The 15,550-nt window shown below is 37.4% G+C and overlaps 1 protein-coding gene across 1 annotated transcript in view; it reads right to left on the bottom strand.

Annotated features, from left to right (window-relative positions):
* The window catches only part of STK3 (serine/threonine kinase 3), a 301,757-nt gene that overhangs the window by 269,372 nt on the left and 16,835 nt on the right, over positions 1 to 15,550 (bottom strand). The window lies entirely within an intron of this gene.

Raw genomic sequence — 15,550 nt, 5'->3', positions numbered from 1 at the left:
CCAATATGTTAGGTGAAAACTTGTAACTCAGAGTAGATTTAATTTGCATTTCTCTTATTATGAGTGAAGTTGAGCATCTTTTAATATAGTTACGAAACTAAACCATTGATGCATGTTCTTTGCTCATTTTTCTACTGGGTTTTTGGTCTTTTTTTATCTTTATATGAGTGAAATTAATCTTTGTTTAGGTTGCAAATATTTTCACTTGTATTTTGACCTCACTTATGACTTTTTAGTTTCATGGTCTATTTGACTGACACAGAAATGTCTTTGTTTTTGTTTTGTTTTTGTTTTTTTTTTGCTTTTTTTAAAAACCATCCACATATATGGCATGTGCAGGTACATGGAAGAAAGAGATCAGAGAGATTATGCATGGTGTTTTGACAGACAGAAAATAATTCAGTATGAATAAAATAAAAGTTACTAGGACATAGAGGTAAGTAGGGTCAGGTTAAAAAGAGCCTTATGAGCCATGTTAAGGAGCTCTATTTTAAAAAGTTCATTCCCCTGAAATGCAGAGGAAGGACATTAAGTGAGTAACAGTAGAGAAGAGAAACCAGTTAGGAGCTGACTGAATATATGGATGCATAGAATATAGTAGTGACAGTAAGAATAGAGAAGATAAGCTTCTCAAGATACTAAAGAGGCATAATCAACATGAAGTGGTTTTGATTAAATATGGGGTGATGAGGGAAAAAGAAGACTTGACCATGTCTCTTAAGCCTTTGGTTTAAGCAAATAAGTGAATGGTAATTTACTAAGCTAAACAACACCAGGAAAAAATTGGAGGAGAATATGATGAGTTTAAGTCCAACTCATCCACATGAAGATTTCTAGTGAGAAATTGTATGTATGAATCCCAAAAGAGAGCTGAGTTGCAAATATCATTTTTGGTGTCATCAGAACATAGATGAAGCCTGAAGACATGAGAAGGTATAAAATCATCAAGAAAATGTCTAAGAAGAAATAAGGGTCAAGGAGAAAACAGGACTCAGGAAAACACCAATATTTAAGAAATGAGGTCATGAAGGACAAGAAGGTAGTACTTGACCTTGTCAAAGATATTGAAAGTTCAAACAACTTAAAAGATTTAAAAGTGTCCATTACAGAATTTCCACTTCTGACCACAAGGAAGTAACAGGAATTATGTCTGCTGTAAACTAGGAAACACAACAAAATATAGGCAACAATTATTTTCAGGTATTAGATATCAGAAGTGAGATCCCTGAGAAAAAGGAAAGAAATAAGTCATACTGTCACCCAGGGTTTAGATCAAGAGGATTCTCCAGATTGTAGCACTGGGGGAAAAGATCACAAACAGAGCCCAGCAATTTTGCTGAGTTGAGGAAACAGAGATAGGAGTGTAGGGAGGCAAGGTAAATAAAATTTGCATTATACAATACCCACAAGAAGAGAGCTATACAGAGAAAGTGGTCCAATAATCTACCCAGGAGTTAGTTCCCTTGACTATTTAGCTAAGTGCCAATCTGTGCATGCTTACAAAAAAAACTCTCTACAAAACCCCCCAACAAAGTCAATTTCCTAAAATAATGACCAGGGAGCCATGAAAGAACACCTTCCAGAGGTTACACAAAGCTGAGGTTCTTTCCCACCAACAAAAGCTGAGAAAACTCTTACAATATGAAGGTCATTCAGTAGAGATCCAAGAACTTGTTTTAGAAAGGAGACTACGTTACCAAAACGTAAAGGATACTTTAGATTCTCCCAAAAGAAACTTAAAAACATGCCTCAAAATCACTGGGTAAAACCACAAGGTAACTCAACTGCCTACCAGAACAAGTCTGTAACTCCTTAAACAATTAAAACAAAATCTAGTGCTCAACAATGTAAAATTTACAACTTTAAGAACTCAATAAAGAACCGGCCTGGTGGCTCAGGCGGTTGGAGCTCCGTGCTCCTAACAGTTCGATTCCCACATGGTTGCCGGTTCGACTCCTCAACTCCCGCAAGGGATGGTGGGCTCTGCCCCCTGCAACTAAGATTGAACATGACACCTTGAGCCGAGCTGCCGCTGGGCTCCCAGATGGCTCAGTTGGTTGGAGCGCGTCCTCTCAACCACAAGGTTGCCGGTTCGACTCCCACAAGGGATGGTGGTCTGCACCCCCTGCAACTAGCAATGGCAACTGGAACCTGGAGCTGAGCTGCGCCCTCCACAACTAAGACTGAAAGGATAACAACTTGACTTGGAAAAAATCCTGGAAGTACACACTGTTCCCCAATAAAGTCCTGTTCCCCTTCCCCAAGGGAAAAAAAAAAGGGCAGATGGCTTCTGCTAAAAAAAAAGAACTCAATAAAAAAATTACTAAACTATGACTTGCAAACAGGAGGGAAAAAAAGTCAAAACAGACAAAGAAATAAGGATGGCAGAATTAACAGAAAATACAGTTGACTCTTGAACAACATGGGGGTTAGGGGCACCAACAGCTGTGTTATCAAAAACCTGCATATAACTTAAGTCAGTCTTCCACATATGCAGATTCCTAACTACTTATGGAAAATACAGTTGCTCCTTGAACAACAACAGTTTGAACTATGCAGATCCTCTTATACAGCGATTTTTTTTTTTTTTATTCTACATATAAGTGGACCCACACAGTTCAAACCCATATTGTTCAAGGGTCAATTATATCTTATAAAAAGAAAGTATAAATATGTCCCATGTACTCATAGACGTAAAGTAAATGGAAGTTAGAGAGGGGGAAAAGAGCTAAATGGAAATTTTAGAGATAAAAAATAAAGACTCTGAAATAAAATTTTCATTGGATAGGATTTGAGCAGATTAGTGCAGCAAAAAAAGATAAAGAACTTGAAAAAATGTTAAATAAAAGAAAAAAATGTCTAAGACTCACACGGAAATGAAGGATAGATATATAGACAGACATAGATATAGATCTACAGATCGATAGATCGATAGATCGATAGATAGAGCAGACAAATAGGAGGATAATGGCCAAACATATTCAATGAAAAAAGACAAAGCTTTTCCTTAAAGTTCAGGAACAACGCAAGGAAGCCGACTCTTGCCAATTCTATTCAATATAGTACTGAAAGTCCAAGACAGAGCAATTAGACAAGAAACAGAAATAAAAGGCAACAAAGAATTGGAAAAGAAGTAAAATTATCTCTGTTCACAGACAACATGATCTCATATGTTGAAAACTTTAAAGATTCCACCAAAAAAAAAAAAAAAACACTTATAACTAGTAAATTCAGGATGCAAAAATCAGTTGCACCTCTAAACATCAACAATGACTAATACTAAAATGAAATTAAGAAAACAATCCCATTTATTATAGTATAAGAAAGGATAAAGTACTTAGGAACTTAACCAAGAAGTTGAAAGACTTATACACTAAAACACTGGTTAAAAAAAAAACCCAAATAAGATACAAATAAATAGAAAGATATCATGTGTTCATGGGTTAGTTTAAAGTCTAATATAGTCTAAACGTCTATATACCCAAAGCAATCTACAGATTCAATGCAATCTCTACTAACATCCCCATGACATTTTTTTTGCAGAAATAGAAAAATAAAATCCTCAAAAAATACATAATGGGAGAAAAGATTTGCAAATCATATATTTAATAAGAGGATAATGTCCAGAATATGGAACTTTTACAACTCAACAATAACAACACACCCAATTAAAAATGGGCAAAGGAGCGGCCGGATGGCTCAGCTGGTTAGAGTGTAAGCTTTTAACAACAAGGTTGCCTGTTCAATTCCTGCATGGGATGGTGGGCTGAGTCCCCTGCAACTAAAGATTGAAAACGGTGACTGGACTTGGAGCTGAGCTGCACCCTCCACAACCAGATCGTAAGACAACAACTTGGAGCTGATGGGCCCTGGAGAAACACACTGTTCCCCAATAGTCCCCAATAAAATTATTTTTAAAAATTTAAAAATGGGCAAAGGACTTGAGTAGACAATTCTCAAAAAGGGAAACACAAATGGTCTACAAGTATATGAAAAGATGCTTAACATCACTAGTAATTAAAGGAATGCAAATCAAAACCACAATGAGATATCACCTCAAACCCACTAGGATGGACACTATCAAAAAGAACAGAAAATAATAAGTGTTGATGATGTGGAGAAACTGGAACTCTTGTCCTTTGTTGGTGGGAATATAAAATGGCATAGCCATTATGGAAAACAATGTGGAGTTTCCTCAAAAATTAAAATAGAATTATCATATGATCCAACAATCCCACTTCTGGGTGTAGGTACAAGAGAATTTAGAGCAACCTCACTAAGAGATATCTGCATATCTATGTTCATCAAAGTGTTATTCAAAATAGCCAAGAGGTGGAAGCAACCCAAATGTCCATCAACAGATGAACAGAGAACCAAAATATGGCATATATATACAATGGAATATTATACAGCTTTTAAAAATAAGAAATCGTGTCCCGTGCTACACATGGATGAACCATGAGGACATTGTGTTAAGCAAAATAAGTCAATCACGAAAGGACAAATACTATACGATTCCACTCATATGAAGAATCTAAACAGTCAAAATCATAAATACAGAAAGTGGAAAGATGGTTGCCAAGGGATGGAGGAGGGAGAAGGGGAAATTAGTGTTTAGTGAGTATGGAGTTGCAATGTTGCAAGTCGAAAATGTCTAGATACCTGTTGCACAGCAATGTGAGTATTCATAACACTACTGAACTTAAGAATTACTAAGATGATAAATGTGTTTTTCCAACAATTTTAAAAAACCTTCAAACAGAAAAAAGAAAACTTTCCCATTTTTCATTTATTAAAAACATAATTCACTGTTTATACAAAAAATAATGACATAATGTGGGGTTAATAACATATGTACAAGTAAAACATAGGACAAAACAGCACAAAGGAAGGGGGCATAAAATGGAAGTGTACTCTTGTAAGGGCCTTACACAATATGTGAAGCGGTATAAAATTATTTGAAGAAAGATTTTAATAAGTTAAAGATTCATACTGTAAACCTAAGAAGAGTAACTACAAATAGAAAACAGTAAGATATAACTAATACATCAACAGTGAAGATAAAATGGAATAAAAATTGCTCAAATTATCCAAAAAGAGCCGGGGGGGGGCAAAGAATAGATTGTGACAAATAGAAAAAAAATAGCAAAATTGTAGATTTAAACTAAACCATATCAGGAGACCCCCTACTTCTGGCTATGGTGGTGTGAAGAGACTGGCAAATCATCCTCAAAAACACTGGACAATATTATCAAAATCAACCATTTCATGCCTCAAGAAATTGATACAAAAGGAGCCAACATTCATTCTTGAAATCCTGCTCTGGGTTTGAGTAATAATGCCAGGACTCTGTGGCATTCCAGCCTAGGGCTGCTACCATCACCCATGCCCCAATTCCATCAGTAGAGAAACTGCAGTTTTATTAGGACAAGGCTGAATACGAAAAATAGCAGCTTTGCTGCCAGAAAAGATGGGCTCAATTTGGGACACGAATTGAAAACTGGCGGCTTTATCAGCTAAACGTAATTATTACCAAATAGTAAACCAATTGTCACACCCACAGCTTTGACAGCAAAGCTTGGGCAATAGACAAACCAGCCAGAAATTTACCAGGGAGATTCTGAAAACGAGAGAGCCACAGAAAAAGTGAGATGAACTCTCCACATCAGTGGCTGACTGGGAAACTATGCACATGAACAGAGAAGACCCAACAAAATCCAGTGAAAAGTAAAAGCCAAAAGAGACTTAAGAACTAACCACAGCTCTGAATATGCTCCCCAACCCACACATAGATACATCAGCAGAAAGTGGAAAGTCATATGTTTTCAAGGTATCTGAGGAAAACCTCAGCCTAAATCACTGGCTGACCACTAAGCTATACAAATACAGAGGCCATCCCAAGGAATCCTTGTTAGAAAATAAAAACAGAGGCATCAGCAGCAAACACTCCTGGAGATACGGGGTGTGATCAAAAGACACGGGGAATGCTTAAATTTTTCAAGAATTATTACAGTAAAAGACATATTCCCATTTATCCCCCTCAAAACACTCCTCCTCACTTTGAACATATTTATCCCATCGTTCTTACCACTTTCGGAAACAGTTCTGGAAGCCTTCTTTCATGAGTGTCTTTAGTTGCGCTGTCCTGGCTGCCTCAATGTCCTGAATTATTTTGACTTTGGCGAAGAGACAGAAGTCTCCCGGTGCCAGATCTGGTGAATAAGGTGGATGAGGACACACCGTAATGTTTTTGGTTATTTTGTTTTGTTTTGTTTTTTTTATTGGGAAATAGTGTGTTCTTCCAGGATGCCAAGTCGTCGTTTTTTCAATCCAGTTGTGGGGGGCACAGATCAGCTCAAAGTCAAGTTGTTGTTTTTTCAGTCTAGTGGTACAGGGCACGGCTCACTGGTCCATGTAGGAACAGAACCAGCGAACTTGGTGTCATGAGCACCACGCTCCAACCACTGAGCCAACCGGTTGCCCACCGGAAGCTCAATGCCAAGCTGAAGCTGTTGTTTTCAATCTAGTTGTGGAGGGCGCAGCTCACTGGCCCATGTGGGAATCAAACCGGCAACCTTGTTGTAAAGAGCTCATGGTCTAACCAAATGAGCCATCCAGCCACACCCATAATGATTTTATTTGACAAAAATCACACACCCATAGTGATGTGTGACACGGAAGGTGGTCATGATGGAGGATGATTTACGGCACACTTTAAAACACACCTTCTCTCAACTGTAGCTCACACCCGACTGACTGCAGCGAACAAGTTGAAACTTGTCACACACTGTTACTAAGGTTTGAAGCACCGCTTCCCATATTGAAGATCCTGCCTTGCTGTTGGATGGCACTCGGCAGCAGCATTCACCGTATTTGCTGATCACAACGGAAAGGCTCTGTGTCACATACTGCTTCTGGTATACGGCAATTTCCATCAAATAAAAACATTACGGTGTGTCCTCATGTACCTTATTCACCAGTTCTGGTGCCATGCTACTTCTGGCTCTTCCCCAAAGTCAAAATGGTCATTAAAGGTAAATGTTTTGAATCGATTCAGGACATCGAAGCAACCACCGATTCAGGACAACAGCGCAACTAAAGACAATCACAAAAGAGGACTTCCAAAACTGCTTCAGAAAGTGGCAAGAACATGGGATAAGTGTGTTGGAAGCAATGAGAAGTATGTTGAGGGAGATTAATGGCAATGTGTCTTTTACTGTAATACATTTTTTTCATTTAAATATTCACCGTATTTTTTTATTCATACCTTGTACATTTTCAACAAGCTAAACTAATTCCAAGTAGGATAAACCCAAAAATATCTACATCTAACCATATTGTAGTTCAATAGCTAAAAGACAGTCTTGAAAGCAGCATGAGAAAAATGACTTGTCGTGAACAACAGAGCAAGAATATGATTAACAGCTGACTTCTCTTCAGAAACCATGGCAGTCAGAAGGTAGTGAAAGGACATACTCAAAGTGCTGAAAGAGTAGTATCATCCAAGAATTCTAACTCCAACAAAATTATCTTCAGAAATAAAGAGGAAATCAAGGCATTACCAGATAAACAAAACTGAGAATCTGTTGCTAACAGAACTCCTCTACAAGAAATAATAAAGGAAGTACTTCTGCATGAAAGAAATGGTAAATATTTACATAAACATAAAAGATATATATATATATATTTAAAAAATAAGATTGTTTACATCAATAATCCCAATATTGTATATTTAGGTATAATATATACAGAAATAATAGAACAAAGGAAGAGAAAGAAAATGGAGTTATTCTGAAGCAAATTTGCTAATTTTACTGGAATTACGTCAACTTGAAGTTGACAGTAATAAAGATGCATATTGTAATCCCTAGAGCAACTACTAAGAAAAACTGGGGAATATGTAGTTAACAATACTATATTGATTAAATTCATTAAATATATATAGTCAAATCATTCCAATTGAAAGAGACTGACTCTGGGTGGTGAACACACAATGGGATTTATAGATGATGTATTACAGAATGGTACACCTGAAATCTATGTAATTTTACTAACAATTGTCTCCCCCAATAAATAAAAACAAAAAGAGACTGACACTAGATAAAAAAGCAAGACCCAACTACATGCTGTCTACAAAAAACTCACTTTAAATATAAAGACACAAAGAAGTTAAAAGTAAAAGGATGGGGGTAAAATTATATATATATATGTATATATATACATATATAATATACATATGTATATTACACATATATATGTATATACGCATATGTGCGTGTGTGCGTATATATATATATATATATATATATATATATATATATATATATACACGCACACACGCATACATACATACATACATACAGGGGCTGCCAACAAAATGTATACAAATGGAAACTTTGGTCAACGTTGCTCAAGCAGTAGTTCGCCATAATCAGAAGTGTCTGGACGCTCATGGTAACCACTTTGAGCACCTCTTGTAATTGCAGAAGTCAAACATGACTTGTATTCATCTTTTGTTATCAGTATATATTGAGTATTACAATTTTAATAGTTTTCCTTTCTTAAAATGTGTGTACTTTTTTTGGCACCCTCTGTGTGTGTGTGTGTGTGTGTGTGTGTGTGTGTGTGTGTGTGTGTGTGTGTATCATGTTAAACTAATCAAAACAAAGCTAATGTGGCTGTATTAATATCAGGCAAAGAAGACTAAAGAGAAATTAATATTACCAGGGATAAAGAGGGATATTTCATAATGATAAAAGGGTCAATTTATCAAGAAAACATAACAATGCTAAAACATGTAAGCACCCTAAAACACTGCTTATAAAACACAGAACAAAAACTAAAAGAACAGAAAGAAGATAAGGATAAATCCAAAATAATTGTTGGTGATTTCAATGCTCCTCTCTCAGTAATTGATACAGTAAGTTTACAGAAAATCAGTAAGGGTACAGAAGATAAACAATACTATCAACAACTTAAATTATTTATTTCATATCTTATATTTCTAGCATCTCTATTTGAGTCTTTTTTACTAATTTTCATTACTCTGATAAATTCTCCTAACTGTTCACAAGTGTTACCACCTTCACCAGACACTTTTAATATAGCAATCATTGCAACTTCCAAGTCCCTGTATGATACTGGACCTAGCCAATCAGCTCTAGTGCGTCTTTTGGAGCAAAAATTAATAGAAGACCCGGTATTATATTATATTATATTATATTATATTATATTATATTATATTATATTATACCCAGTCTTATATTAAAATAAGACCGGGTCTTATACTAATTTTTGCTCCAAAAGACACATTAGAGCTGATGATCCGGCTGTCTTATTTTCAGGGAAACACAATATACTACTCAGCAATACAATGTAACAAATTACTAATACATTCAAGATCCTACATAAATCTCAAAATTATTATTGTTGAGCCAAAACAAGCTAAACCAAGAGTGTATTTTATTGGATGTAAATTATACCTGAATGACATTAATTTACTAAGTATCTAAATATAGTGGTAAAGAAATTATTGGTGATCATAGTAAGAGCAATTTAGTGAAACGGTAATGGGAAAAACCAGACTGCAATAATTTAAGACAGTAAGATAAAGTAAAAAAGTAAAGACAACAATTATAGAGCATCCTATACTTCTAGAAAGGATAAGTGATTGGAAACATGATTTTGAGAAAGAAGATAAAGCCAAACAAACAAAACACCCATCAGAAATGCCTGAATAAGTATAAATGCTATTGGAATGAACTAGTAAGATAAGGGAAAGTTGAAAACACAAGAGACAAAAATAACTACTAAATCATGTCCCTGAAACAGTTGGGAGGAATGTGGATGGGACAGCGTTAACCTCAGAGGGTTGGGGACACCTCTCCCATTATAACAGGAGGGAAGGATGGGCAGAGTTCCAGGTAAGACAGCAGACTGATGACGGAAAGTTGAGGGAGTTCTCATTAGCTTCTTTCTATTTGCTTTATGAAGTAGGGGGGAGTAATCATCTACTGTGAGTGAGGAAGTTAAAATCTGAGATTTGAGGATATACAACTATATTTGAAATATCCAGAATGGAGAACAAAAAACCTCATGAAGTTTAACAGGATTACTATATAGCACTGCAGGCCTTGTTGAGGTTAGAGACCATAAATTTAAAATGGCAATCTTAGAAGTTTCATATTTTCTTAAGCACCACTCAGAGTCTTAACACAGACAAGGAAAAGGTAAGCAGTGGAATTTGGCATCTCGTCAGGCAGATGCCACAGAAGAACAATGAGACCAAGTGGTTAAAGATATTGGCAACAGAATGCCTGCCCACATGGACCAGGTAAGAAAAAGAAAGAAAAACAGGAAGGGGCTAATGAGCAGGGGGAAGAGCTAAGTAGAAAGGTACTGTGAAAGGTTCTCTTCCCTACCAGAAAGAGAAGCCACTCTCTTGAATTTTCAAAATTATTCATAGTGACACCTCAGAAAGCAAAGGTGCTTCAAAATCTTTCATGACTAAGTAAGAACAAGTAGCTCAAGATGGCTATGCACATCAAACAGGGACAGAGACAGCATTCTATTAGCAGGTCTATTTTACTACTACGACAAAAATTAATCAAACCACTACATAATTCCTCAGGACTTATAAAAGTCTTCCAAGCAGGCTCATAATCTGGCTCACTTTAAGCAAACAAATCATAGGTCTCCCAAAAGAATCCAGTAAACAATAAGAATTTTCTATTAGTCCACACATCTCATTTTCTCAACATGTGGAACAACTGAAATGTAACTAATTTAACTTAGGCAAAAAGATGGTCTCTTGGGAGTTTGTCAAGTGAAAACACATGATTTATTTTGGTAAATGATTTGTGTTTTATGCCACTTTGTCTTTATTTCCTCTTTTCCTTTCTGGTGTTTTAAATGAAAACTGATCATTTCAGTTATGACTTAATTTTAAATAATTTTTATATTGTATGCTTTTAAAACCCTTACAGCTTAAAAAAAATCATAATTAAGAGCCAATTTAAAATACACACACACATTCTACTATTCTCTGCCTTGGCAAATACAGGAGTGTGGGGAAGGAGTCCCAGAGACCAGTTTCCAGGCTCTAAACCTCACGTGGAAAGGTGCTGGCTCAGGTAGTAGATGGCCGTCAGCTGTAACCAATTAGCCATTGGCCACTGATACAGCTGCTATGGCTGCGCTAGCAGGCGCGGGTTGCAGTTAGCAAGTGCGGTTAGCAAGCAGTTTGTGGATTGCGGATCCTACTTCCTGTGTTTCGCTGGCAGCTAGCGAATCTGGGGTGCAGGAAGACCCCTCATTGGGGTACTAGCGGATGTTTGCTTTTGTGTCTCCACCAGCCGCCATTGAGAATATTGTTTACTGGATTCATTTAGGAGACTTATGACTTGTTTGCTTAAAGTGAGCCAGATTATGAGCCTGCTCTGAAGAAAACTTTTATTAAGTCCTGAGGAATTATGTGGTATGACTCCCCTATCTGTGGCTCGGTTGTTGTTCCTTTTTGGCCTCATCATATCCTGTGTTCTTGTGTGGCCAGCGAGAGCTGAGTCCTTGCATTACAAGGATAATGAGTATAATTTCATCTGTACTTAACATATTGTGGTTTTAAACACCTCAGAATTTCATCATAACTACCGTGTTTCCCCAAAAATAAGACCTAGCCGGACCATCAGCTCTAATGCGTTTTTTTGGAGCAAAAATTAATATAAGACCCGGTCTAACTTTAATATAAGACTGGGTATAATATAATACCTGGTCTTATACTATTTTTGCTTCAAAAGACGCATTAGAGCTGATGGTCCGGCTAGGTCTTGTTTTCGGGGAAACACAGTGTCGTGCGGGAGACCCTGTTCGCTGCGCCATGTGTCCTGCGGGAGAGCCTGCGGGGTCTCTGCTCCCGCTCCCCACATAAGAACGCAGGACATGGTGAGGCCAAAAAGGAACACCCACGGAGTCACAGGTAGGGGAATCATACCACTATAGTCTCACTGGAGGCTGGAGTCACACGACGTGCGACCTGCTGTCCACTTTTCTGCCAACCGACCTACTCACTCTCGACTCAACGACTCCCCAACCAGCGCAGCCACAGCAGTTATATCAAGGGCTAATTGGCTAACTGATAACAGCTGATGCTCAACTAGCCACAACTGATAACCATCTACTACCCAAGCCAGCACCTTTCCACTTGAGGCCGAGAGCCTGGAAACTGCTCTGTGGGAATTTGTCCCCACACACAGTCTATGTTTTTAATGACAGGTCCCCCAAAAAACATTATTCTTGACTCAGTGTCTCTAGAACGTGCACTCTCTCAGGTACTACGGAGTTTTGTGGAGAACAAGTCACCCACAAGATATCTCTTTCATGAAACTTGACAGACAGGGTTTATTACATACTTAAGCAGACATACCGTAGAATTGTCTTTTTAAAATAAATGACTAATATCATCTGGTTTCCCTGTCATTTGACTTTCTAGCTCATAAAGTAGGGAAGAACATAATCTATCATACTGCCATTGCTAAATCACAGTGAAAAAAGGCAGTCTTCTCCCACATTGTTTTTAAACATTAGAATTCTTTTTTTAGCTATATCCAAATTCTTGACTACTTCAACATTTAAATGCCCACTTCAACCTTACCCCCATCCACAAGCTTGTTTATCTCACTTTTGTGGTTCCTGCTCAATTTAAGAATTTCTATTAATATTCATTTTAAGATCTCAATACACAGTTTTCTAAGTCTTCAACAGGGAGTGTGTGCAGGGGGAACCTGTCTATACAGACAAGTCTCAGTTTTCTCCAAATTCCCCTTAATATTTTATCTTTCAAGAGTAAGTTACATTTGGGGCAGCTGGATGGCTCAGTTGCTTAAGAGCCCAAGCTCTCAACAACAGGGTTGCCAGTTCAATCACAGCATAGGATGGTGGGCTGTATCCCCTGCAAGTAAAGATTGAAGACAGTAACTGGACTTGGAGCTGAGCTGTGCCCTCCACAACTAGAATGAAGGTCAGTGACTGATGGGTCCTGGAAAAACACACTGTTTCCCAATATTCCCCAATAAACAATTTTTTTTAAAAAAGTTACATTTTGTGGGGACAGAGCCCCACAAAGTAGTTTACAGGCTCTCGGCCTCATGTGGAAGGGTGCTGGCTCCGGTGGTGGATGGCCGTGGGCTGTGGCCGGTTGGCCAGTTGGCCGCTAGTATGACTGCTGCGGCTACGGAGGCGAGCCGAGGAGAGCCGAGAAGAGCCGAGGAGAGTGGAGGAAAGCCGAGGAGAGTCGTCGGTCGGCGGAAAGGCTGACGGCAGGTCGCACGTCGGGTGGGCCCAGCCTCCAGCGAGACCATAGTGGTATGACTCCCGTACCTATGGCTCCTTGGGTGTTCCTTTTTGGCCTCACCATATCCTGCGTTCTTATGTGGGGAGTGGGACCAGAGACCCCGCAGGCCGCCCCGCCCGACAAATCGCGCAGCGAGCAGGGTCTCCCGCACGATACATTTAATACCTCAGATAATGCTGTTATGGTGATGCATTGTTTAACATTCTTATCTTTTAGAGCTGCATACTGAAATAGTTAAGAATGCCATAATATATCTGAGATTACTTCAAAATAGTAACGGGTAGGGTGTGTGTATGGGAATATAAATTATGCAAGATTGGCCAAAAGTTAGTAATTGTTGAAATTGGGCGATTGATAGGTAGAGGTTTATTCTCTCTTACTTACAAAACTATGTTTGAAGTTTACCACAATAAAGAGGTTTTTTTAAAGACTAAGTGGTAGGAATTAAATCAACCTCAATTGTTCCTAGAAATAACCGGAAACCTAAAAAAGCACATATTCACTGTAAATTGTTTATAACAAAATTTAATGTAAATCAAATGACTGAACAGATTATTAATTAATTATGGAATATCCATTCAGTGAGGTCAAGTAGCCACTAAAGATCATGTTGTAGAAAAGTCACTGATATAAAACAAGTTAACAATATACTGCTAAAAGAAAAGGGACAGGTTAAAAAATAATGTGCCCAGAATTAAACTGTTTTCATTTTTTAAATATGGGTGTATATGCATATGTGTGTGAAGTTTGGTTTTGGGGTGGCTCTCCTCTATGCTTTTATTTCATAAGGTTTCTAAAAATAAAGATTCATTTTTTTTCTGTAATTGAGAAAAACTTTTAAAATTGTATTTCACATAACAATATTAAGATTTTTCTGCATGACTCAATAATTATTTCATGAAATGCATTCCATAAAATCATTTTATACACTGAAAAGAAAGGCTTCTTCTGTAAGTTAAATTAACAAATTGACCAAGGCAATCAGAAATAGTAAAAATGATTATCTGTTAATCAGTCTTATTCTTGTGAGTGAATTCTACACCTGTTTAGGAAACACAATCTGTAGGAAAGCTAATATTTCTAAAGTGTATCTTCAACATGGGTACAAAAAATGATAAAACCAGATTTAAAAATTCATTCAATATACACTTACTGAAATCTGCTGGGGTAAGCCAAAGAAAATTAAGATATGGCCCTAGACAACCAAGACTTCCTAACCTAGTAGGAAAGACAGATACATAAGAGCTAAATAAAAATAATGATAAAGACAGTTAACATTTATTACGGCTTTTTATGGCCTTGTGCTGAGCACTTAAGCATTTTCTCATTAAATCTCTATAACAACCTTTTTGGTAGTTACTAAAATCCTCTGTTTTTAGATAAGGAAACTAAGGTTTTAGTGACTTCCCAGTCACCTGGGTAATAAATGGCAAAACAGAATCAAACCAAGGTCTGTTCAAGATGTGGTATGGAGGCTGCCATTCCTGGGCAGCTAGCAAGTATCAGAGCATACTTAATAACGTCCAACAATTATTGAGTATCACACACCAGTCACTTCTTTTAAGGCAGGTATTCGTTTGTAAGTGTTCCCAGGAGTTTCTCATTTTCGTATCAATTAGTTATCTCCACTCTGAAATATACTATTACGACCATGAAACTGTGAGCTCCTAGAACAGGATTTAGCAGTTTCTTTATTTATCCCAGTGCACTCAAGAGATTAAACAGATGAACTTTTAGCTTGTTTTGTGCTTCTTAAATTCCAAATCATGGCACCATTTTACATGAGATGATAGGTGGCCCAGGTAAATAGCAATTTACATTATGTTTTAGGAAAATGTGGTATGGGGGGAGTCAAAGGGATGAAATTCTGAACTACATTTTGGTGGTTATGGTAATGGTGGAACACTGCTAACTGTAAAAAATAAACCTTCCTCCAAAATAAACCTTCCTTCCACTCTTCCTCCAAAGATTTCTTCCCAATTCTCTAAATGTCCTATAATTCCATAATGGAGAAGAGAGGAAAAAAACTGCTGCAAAACTAGAGTGCTTTTGTTTTTTGCAACCCAGAAATATGGTGATAATAGTGGAAATGACAGAAAAGAACAAATTCCAGAGAAATGTTGAGAGAAGAATCATTTCTCACTACATACAAGATGAAAATCCTAACTGTGGAACTTTAGTTCTGCTCGGTCACCTCATTCC

This window comes from Rhinolophus sinicus, chromosome 6 (assembly GCF_057876585.1).
Source record: "Rhinolophus sinicus isolate RSI-liver-muscle chromosome 6, RSI-T2T, whole genome shotgun sequence".
Classification (NCBI taxonomy): domain Eukaryota; kingdom Metazoa; phylum Chordata; class Mammalia; order Chiroptera; family Rhinolophidae; genus Rhinolophus; species Rhinolophus sinicus.
The sequence above is the reverse complement of the archived record's forward strand: the minus strand, read 5'-3'. Positions and strand labels throughout refer to the sequence as shown.